The following is an 8,046-nucleotide window of genomic DNA, read 5'->3' on the forward strand; positions in this document are numbered from 1 at the left end:
GGATACAGACAAGTCCACTGTAAACCCAGGGTGGGTTTTACCTAACCTAGGAGGTATTTACACGAGTTATATGAGTTGCACAAAAGGAAGACAAGAGGAGAATCAGACCTGGAAATCTTTAGGCACTCGGGATTGGGAAGTTTGCTAAATTATTAGTCATTCTGCAGGGATACTATTCTCTTCCCTGCCTATAGCAGAGTTATTCCATCCATAACAAGTGCCAGTGCAGTGCTTGTATACTTCTAAATGACATCAGTGATGGGCTTCCACTATTCCCCTTGGGAGATTACTCAACAAATTTAATAGATTTCATTGGAAGAGAACTTTTCTGTTATGGGTTTGGGGGGGGGGGGGGTTGTTGTTTGGGATTTTCCTCCTACTGTCTTTATATTCAAGAGTGTCCGTATATTCTCATTTTCTTGAAGGAAAATGGTTGGTGTAGGTTTTGCGGGGGCGGGGGTTTAAGTTGCCTCAACTTTACTACACACAACACCTGAAACTGATAAAGATAACGAGCCAGATTCTTAGCTGACCTTAATCACGCTGCTTTTCTGCTGATGGCAGTTTGCACTATTCTGATCTACACCATCTGGCCTGAAACCTAATTTACTTTTCATTGTCTGTTTGCCAGTTGCTGGCTTTTGGTATTTCTCTGCGCCTGTGGAATAAGAAATGATTGGTCAGCTCCCCTTTTATTTGCAGCCGATCAATTTCTTGTCAATTTCATTTTTTTAGTTTCATGCACTAGCGCAGTATTGGTTTGTTCAGGTCTAATGACCAAAAGCTGTTTTTTTCAGGGCAGGAATATAAAAGAAATTGCTCTCTATTTTTAATGGGCCAAACTCATATATAATTAAAGAACAAAATAATATCCCAAGGTCTGATAGGAGTAATAATTTCCATACCCCAAATCTTGGCCTCCATACAGTTTGTTTAACTTTGACCAAGTATCCTGGCTTCCGTGTGAGAGACAGATGTTATCTGACATGGCCCATGACACCAATAACATCATGTGCATGTTGAACCTTATGGAACTGTTTGGATATCAAGGCATTGGGGATTCACTTCTGAGTCATTTTCCAATGGATCTATCTCTGGTATCACAAGCTCATGCAAAGATCCCCATCAGCCAGTCTCTGCAAGTTCCAGTGTCATTTAGCGTCTATAGGGTATTAGTTACTGGACTCCTGAATTAAAGGCTTTATCAGTTTATCCACCCCACTGAAATTCTATCAGTTTTCTGCTGGATACAACAGATGATTCTGTAAAGTGATCATGCTAAACATAGCATTCTTCAAATCCAAGTTGCTAGAATGAGGTCAACATGGGTGGGTGGGCATGTGAAATATTCAGAACATAGTAAAAAAATTAAAAAAGGCTCACAATTGAATTGCATGTTGGTATGCAACAGGCTTTTTTTTTTTCCCAAGCTAAAAAAATATTCACCAAAAAAATGTACAAGAAGCCTAAAGCAGAAGCTGTCCTGTTTGCAAAGCTAAATGCACCCACTTCACTTTCTGCACGTAAATTTGTATTTCCTCTAGTGTTTAGTGGATAAGGCTATAATGTGTTTCTGCTTCCTTCATGTCCCCCTTCATCAGCTCTGTGAGTGCTTTGGATAATTTGAAATTCAGCACATTCCACCACTCCAATTGTCCTGTTCTCTCCTCCCATAAAATATCCATTTAGAAAAATAAAGCAGCCAGCGTAATAGCTGGCAATATGATAAAAAGAATGATTCTCCTTTCTCTTCACAGTCCTCTTGTAATGATACAAGTACTTATCTTGGGGATGTAAATGTATTCCCAGGATTAATAAGTCCGGATCAGTACTTCAGGTCACACATTCAGTTCTCAGTGCTTCTGCACTGGTTACTACTATGTAGTATTGATTCTAGACACTGTTACAGGCAGACAGATTTAAAGCTTGCTTTGTACTTTTCCAGCATGTCAAACATGCAGGGCTGCTGTCACACAGGGCATCCCAAAGAACAGTGCCTTTAAAAGCAATGCGTGGCTTGTTTCCTCACTCTTAGAGCTCCAATCAATCAAGGGACCAGTCAACATTTTCATCCTTTTTAACAAGAGTACAGACAGTGCTATATAGGAGGAACAGGCCAGGCAGACGAGAGCAGGAGATGGAGAGCTCTGCAGCAAGTGTACATTATCCACATAAACACAGCCTGAAAATAACTAGCTGCCCTGAAGCAGATGATGATATTTGGGGTGCTGAGAAAGGGAGGCCTAATTGAATGCAAAGGGGCTGCCCAGTCAGACCCAGGTTCAATTCTTCTCTTTGTTAGAGATCTTGGGCAAGTCATTCAGCCTCTCCGCTGCAACTCGCCTTCTGTAAAGGTGGGGATCGGAGCCCATCCCTAACCCACAGCAGGTTTATGAGGTTAAACAGATTAAAGTGCTCAGACACGAGGGCTGTGCGAGGCTTTGGACAGAGCTTCTGATCCAGAGAAGCTTTGGACGCTTCAGGGTCCGAAGCAGCACATCTGGGTTGAAGCACTGCCTTGTTCGGCTTCCCAAAGAGCTTCAGAGCTGCCTCGGAGATCCAACCATGGGGTATAATGGGGAAACAATAAAATATCTATAACTTTGTTGTTTTTTGTCTGATTTGGAAGACATGTTCCGGGGTGGTAGACTCTGCAGAGAGGATGAAGTCTGCCAAGCTTCAAGAAGATCGGTGCAGGGGTTTGGGGAACTGTACCCCAAATTCTTGAAAGCAAAACTCCTGTCACATCTACATGTTACAACACAGGGGGGTTAAAACTGCAGGGGTGGTAGCTCTTGCTTAGGCCACAAAGCCTCCAAATTTCAAGAAGATCAGTGCAGGGAGTTGAGGGGAACTGCACCTCAAGCTGCCGACAAGCAAAACTCATGCCATGGGTTCTTGTGGGACTGACTGTGTCTGTCTTGGGGCGGGGAGGGGAGACACTGCTGCAGGCCTGGCTGCTGAGCTGCTCTGTTCCCAGTTACCAATCAATCAATCATGATTCACTCAGGGACCAGGGACTCAGGGACCAGCTCAATACACAGGACCTAGCTACTACGTAATGATTTAATGAGCATCAATGAGCACCTACAAAACCAGGCTAAGGAGAGGAAAGACTCAATACAGACAATCAACTGCCCCAAGACAGACACCATCTTGGCACAAGTGTTGCCTGTCAGCAGCCAGAAGTGCAGGGCCCCAGACCCCCCCTGCACTGATCTCCTCAACAGCTGGCAGGCATCGTGGCCTCAGCAGGGGCCACCATCCCTGCAGCTGTCACTGCACTGCGCCTGAACACACGCAGTGTCATCCATGGCACGAGTTTTGCTTGTCCGCAGCTTGGGGTGCAGTTCCCCCCAAACCCCTGCACTAATCTTGAAACCTGGCAGGCTTTGTGGCCTCAGTAAGAGCTACCAGCCCTGCAGTTTTGACCCCCCTGTGGTGTAACACACAGCCATGACATGTTTGGCTTTCAAGAATTTGATGTACAGTTCCACCCAAATCCCTGCACCGATCTTCTTGAAACTTGGTAGATTTCATGCTATCATCAGACGCTACAATGCCTGCAAGTTTCATCCAAATCAGACAAAAAACAACAAAGTTGTAGATATTTTGTTAATTCCCCATTATATCTTATGGCCAGATCTCCGATGCGGCTCTGAAGCTTCGGCCGGATTGAGACATAAACCCGGTCCAGAGCTGCTGATCAGATCACTGCCATCTGAAGTGACCAGATCTGAAGCCGGATCAAATTGCTACCGACTCGCATAGGCCTATCAGACACTATGACAATAAGGACCAGGCAGGTAAGATTATTGGCTTCAGTGAGCTTTGCTTCCGGCTTTTAGGCTAGGGACAGAAATGACACACAAACTGGTAAAAGTGATCAGAAACTAGTTCAAATCTGTAACACAACAGAAGTTTAGTGCACATAAAACCACTTTCAAAATGGCCCAAACTGGTTTAAGATAAACCAGGATGGATGCAGCATCAGACTTCACTGATTTAAGTTAAATTGACTTCTGTCCCAAGTCCCCTCCAGATTCAAGTTCACTCACAGTCCTCCAGCACCCCAGGATGCTTTGCACTCCCCCCCACTACCCCCCTCACAGCATAGGCAGGCTTACCTTGGCCCAAGCTGTCTAATCCAATGAAGAAGGGATGCGTACTCTAGCGACCTCTGGGTTCTGGCCTGGGACACTGCAGGCATGTCTGGAATCAAAAGTGAATGTGTATTTACTTGTTTATCAGTCCAGTCTATGCAGCTTAAACTAACCTGTGAAGGTTGAACTGATTCAGCCTCAGACTTTCTGACTGTCTGTACTTAGCCCTAGGGTCCAAACTGAAGTGTGGAACCTAAATTTTGCATCAACCTCTGTTGGCTGAGTCTTGCACAAATGCAATCTAACCCTGTTATAGACAGTCCAAGAGGCATGTATTCTTTCTGACAAAGTTTCAAAAAGACACTTCTGCAATTGATACACAGCCCTTAAATTCAGACAATTACATGATTTATAAAGACTTTCCAAAACCAAACAGGAAAAGTTTCCATTTCCTTTTCAAGTGAAAAACTCCTGAGGTTTGCACTTTGTGGAGGATAGTAGGTACAAATCTCCCTCCATTTCTCTGAGCTGAACATCTACATTTAACTAGCCAATGCCTGAGAACCAGAAAGTACAACTGAGCAGTAATGAAATTAAAATGACTAACTTGTTTCTCTTGGCCAGACTGAATATAACGTCCTAGAACAATCACATAGCGCATATTGTGTAAAGTAAACCCAATGTTTAAAATGGTTTAATTAATAAATCATCCAACCTTTGATTATTGATTCTCTTGTTGCAGCAAGGTACTTTAGCAGTTAAGTAATCTCTTTAACTTGAACAGAACTACAAAGAACCTTGAGGTTAAGCAAGGGTTTACATACCTTGGTGAGTATTGGGACATATACCAATATTGTCTAGCTTCTGAGGCTTATTTATTGTGAGTATTCAGGCAGCTGAATAACTTTACTCACCTGATTAGTCTCAGCTAAGCTTTGAAAAGCTGTGCAGGTGCCTGTAAGCATTTGCACGGTTGGGGTGAACAATGAGTGAACAAAAGACAGAAGACACTATGGGGAAAAGCTTGAATGAAAAGATGTATACTTGGCACTATCTGTGCTCCTCTGAGGATGTCTTCAAAAGCAAGGAAGATCTGTGCTCTTAATGCTGTCCTAGTGAAAAGATTCCTTTTAGATGAAACCTCACCACCCACCTATGGTATGTGAATAGCAAGTTTCTCCTGTGGCTAAAACTGATAGGGTGATATATGTTTGAAAAGGTCAACACCATTGCTATTGTAATAGTTGGCCAGCACTTTCATTTTCCTAGTTTGCTGACACAGAGTAATGTAGGGTTGTGCCATATGTATTAAAATACTAAGCAATCTCTGAGGTACAAATTTTCTTGGAATGTCTCAGCTGACCTTTGAGGCTTTCAATGAACAATATAATTTAAAGAGAGGGGAAAACTGTTCACATGGAAACAAGATTAGAGGAACATCACCAAATTCATTCCTTTGACTTGGTATCTATTCTTGTTTGATATCAACTGTATCATTATACCTCATGTCTTGAGTGGAAAAAAAAATGATGCGTGCTAAAAGAAAACACACAGAAATGCTTTAATACCTGAAAAGGAATCGACAGTATTGGGTGTTTCAGGATATGAACAACTACTTAGCTGCATCTCTTAGTCTAAGCCTTATTCTTGGTTACCCAAAGCTCTGGCAATGTAAATGGACCTTACAGTGGGTCCATACTGCTTTTATATCCATTCTAAGGTTCCTTTAAGTTGCCAGAGGGGTCTAAAGCAACCATAATGTAATGGGAATCTGACCCATATGTCACACTGGACTTGTTCCATGGTCCATTTAGTTAAGCACCCTTTCCCCAAGTGGCCAGTACCATAAAATGGTCTATGTAAGAGTTAGATGTTATTTGGTCCTGTTTTGGCATTTTCATGAAACAGAGGGAGCGGAGATCTTATGGGCTTTGGGAAGGGCACAAGGCAATGGTGTCATTTTATGGAGAAGCTGAGGTCATATCAGGTTTTCTCCAGAGGAGGCTAGGAGTTAGGTTTTCTGTATGGTAAGGAGTTGGTGGTTGAGTATGTTGCATAAAGAGCTGAGTGGGGCTGGATTGGGGGTGGGAGGGAGCTTTGCTATGCTAGGGTTCAGAGTGGAGGTGGGGAGTCAACATAGGCCAAGATAAAATGGATGATCTTGGAGCAAGCAGAAGCTGAAGTAGACACGTTTGAGTTTGCAGACAAAAACTCTGCTAGGGATAAATTGGTTTCCATTGGGACACAACTAGAAAGGGAAAGGCACAGCCTATTTGATGTCATATGGAAGGAGCTAGGAAGGGGAAGAGGCTCCTTTACCCAAATTATTCCAACCCCTTAAGCTTGGTTTTGAGATAGGGATTATTTAATACAGTGCAGTCCAGCCATATTTGTGAGCCCTCAGTCTTGCAAGAGCCACATTTATTGGAAATGTTCACTTTCTCCTCATTAGGTTGTATCTTTAATATGCTGGCTTGTCATCTTTTAAAATAACCTTTATTTTCTTTCTCCTTAATCACGGCTCCATGGAATTGAAGGCATGCCATACTTTACAGCCCTGTAAACTAATGGAGGTACCATCAATACGCTCCTCCAGGACAATAGCAGAACACATGGAAATATCCTTGGCCTTAATAAACTGGCTGTGGGCATTAAATTGACATGCCTCCATTGGCTTATTGAAATTGTGCCATTTTACACCAACTGAAGATTTGGTTCACCAGTTTATGTCAGCTGAGATGACCCAAGAAGTTCTCATAGGTCTGAACTGGTCTATGTCATAGCCCACATAGAGATCCCCTGGGTAGACCTCCCCTTCAGCATGCTAGAGCCCTGTGCTCTTGAGTTTCACCTCAATCTGAGTGCAGTTTAGCACTGACTCTTTCCTAGGCTATTCACACATATTATCATACATCATCCTAGCACTCCACCCAAGCTAATACACTCTGCTTCTCAGCAGGGCTAATTATATCCCAGGCAGAGAACCACAATAGCATGGCTATACTGCTTCTAGCACCTGAGCCAACTCATGCAGAGATACCTCAGGTGCCCACCCTTTTACAGCTGGTTAGACCTTTTTAAGACATGATAGATTATTGCACATGCAGCCATGGCATAATTGCACATGCAGCCAGTGCAATTTTCCTGTATGTTGGTGTAAAATGGCACAATTTCAATAAACCAGTGGAGGCATGTCAATTTAATGCCCACAGCCAGTTTGTTAAGGCCAAGTATGACTGTAAAGTATGACACCATCCTTACTGATGTCTCTTGGGTTCTGGAAATTTTCTCTAGTGGTACTTTGTAGTAAAGAAAAAAGACCCCCCACCTTCTAATTTTAAAAATGATATGGTTTTTTTAAGACAGGAGATACCTCAGGTATCTCTGCATGGCACTGCATTATGCTACATAAAGCTCCCCCCAGTAACAGATTGTGAAACCTTGGTTTTGAAATACTGCTTTTGTGCATTTTTTTTGTGGTCCTGTAGGGGTTAATGTCTATAAAGGTCAAGTTTTCCGTGTTTATTTTGCCTGGTGCCCTGCCCAATACAAAGACACAACTATATTAATAGTTTACAAATGCAATGCACAGCTCGTTCTAGGAAAATGTACGGCGCATCGTTCTATTTCACCCAGAAAGTGACATTTCATTTCAGAAAAGGCCAACGTGATCATCCCAGTACAGAACATCTGTTTGGCTAACACAATGGAACACAGCACCTGTGAACATGCTGAGTGTTTATTTTGTAACTAGTTGTCCATTATCCACATAAAAATATGTTTTTAGGCTGTTAAAGTGTATTGCTAGCCAGCAGACTCTGGTGTGATAATGCAGGCTGTTTGTCTTGGAATGTTCCCATCCTGAGATGTGCAGCTGAGCCAAAATACTTGGGGGGGGAGGTTATATTTTTTTTTTTTTTTTTTTTTTTTTTTTTTTTTTTTT

The sequence above is a fragment of the Gavialis gangeticus genome, unplaced genomic scaffold (assembly GCF_001723915.1).
Source record: "Gavialis gangeticus isolate Ggan-Ray unplaced genomic scaffold, GavGan_comp1, whole genome shotgun sequence".
NCBI classification, from domain to species: domain Eukaryota; kingdom Metazoa; phylum Chordata; order Crocodylia; family Gavialidae; genus Gavialis; species Gavialis gangeticus.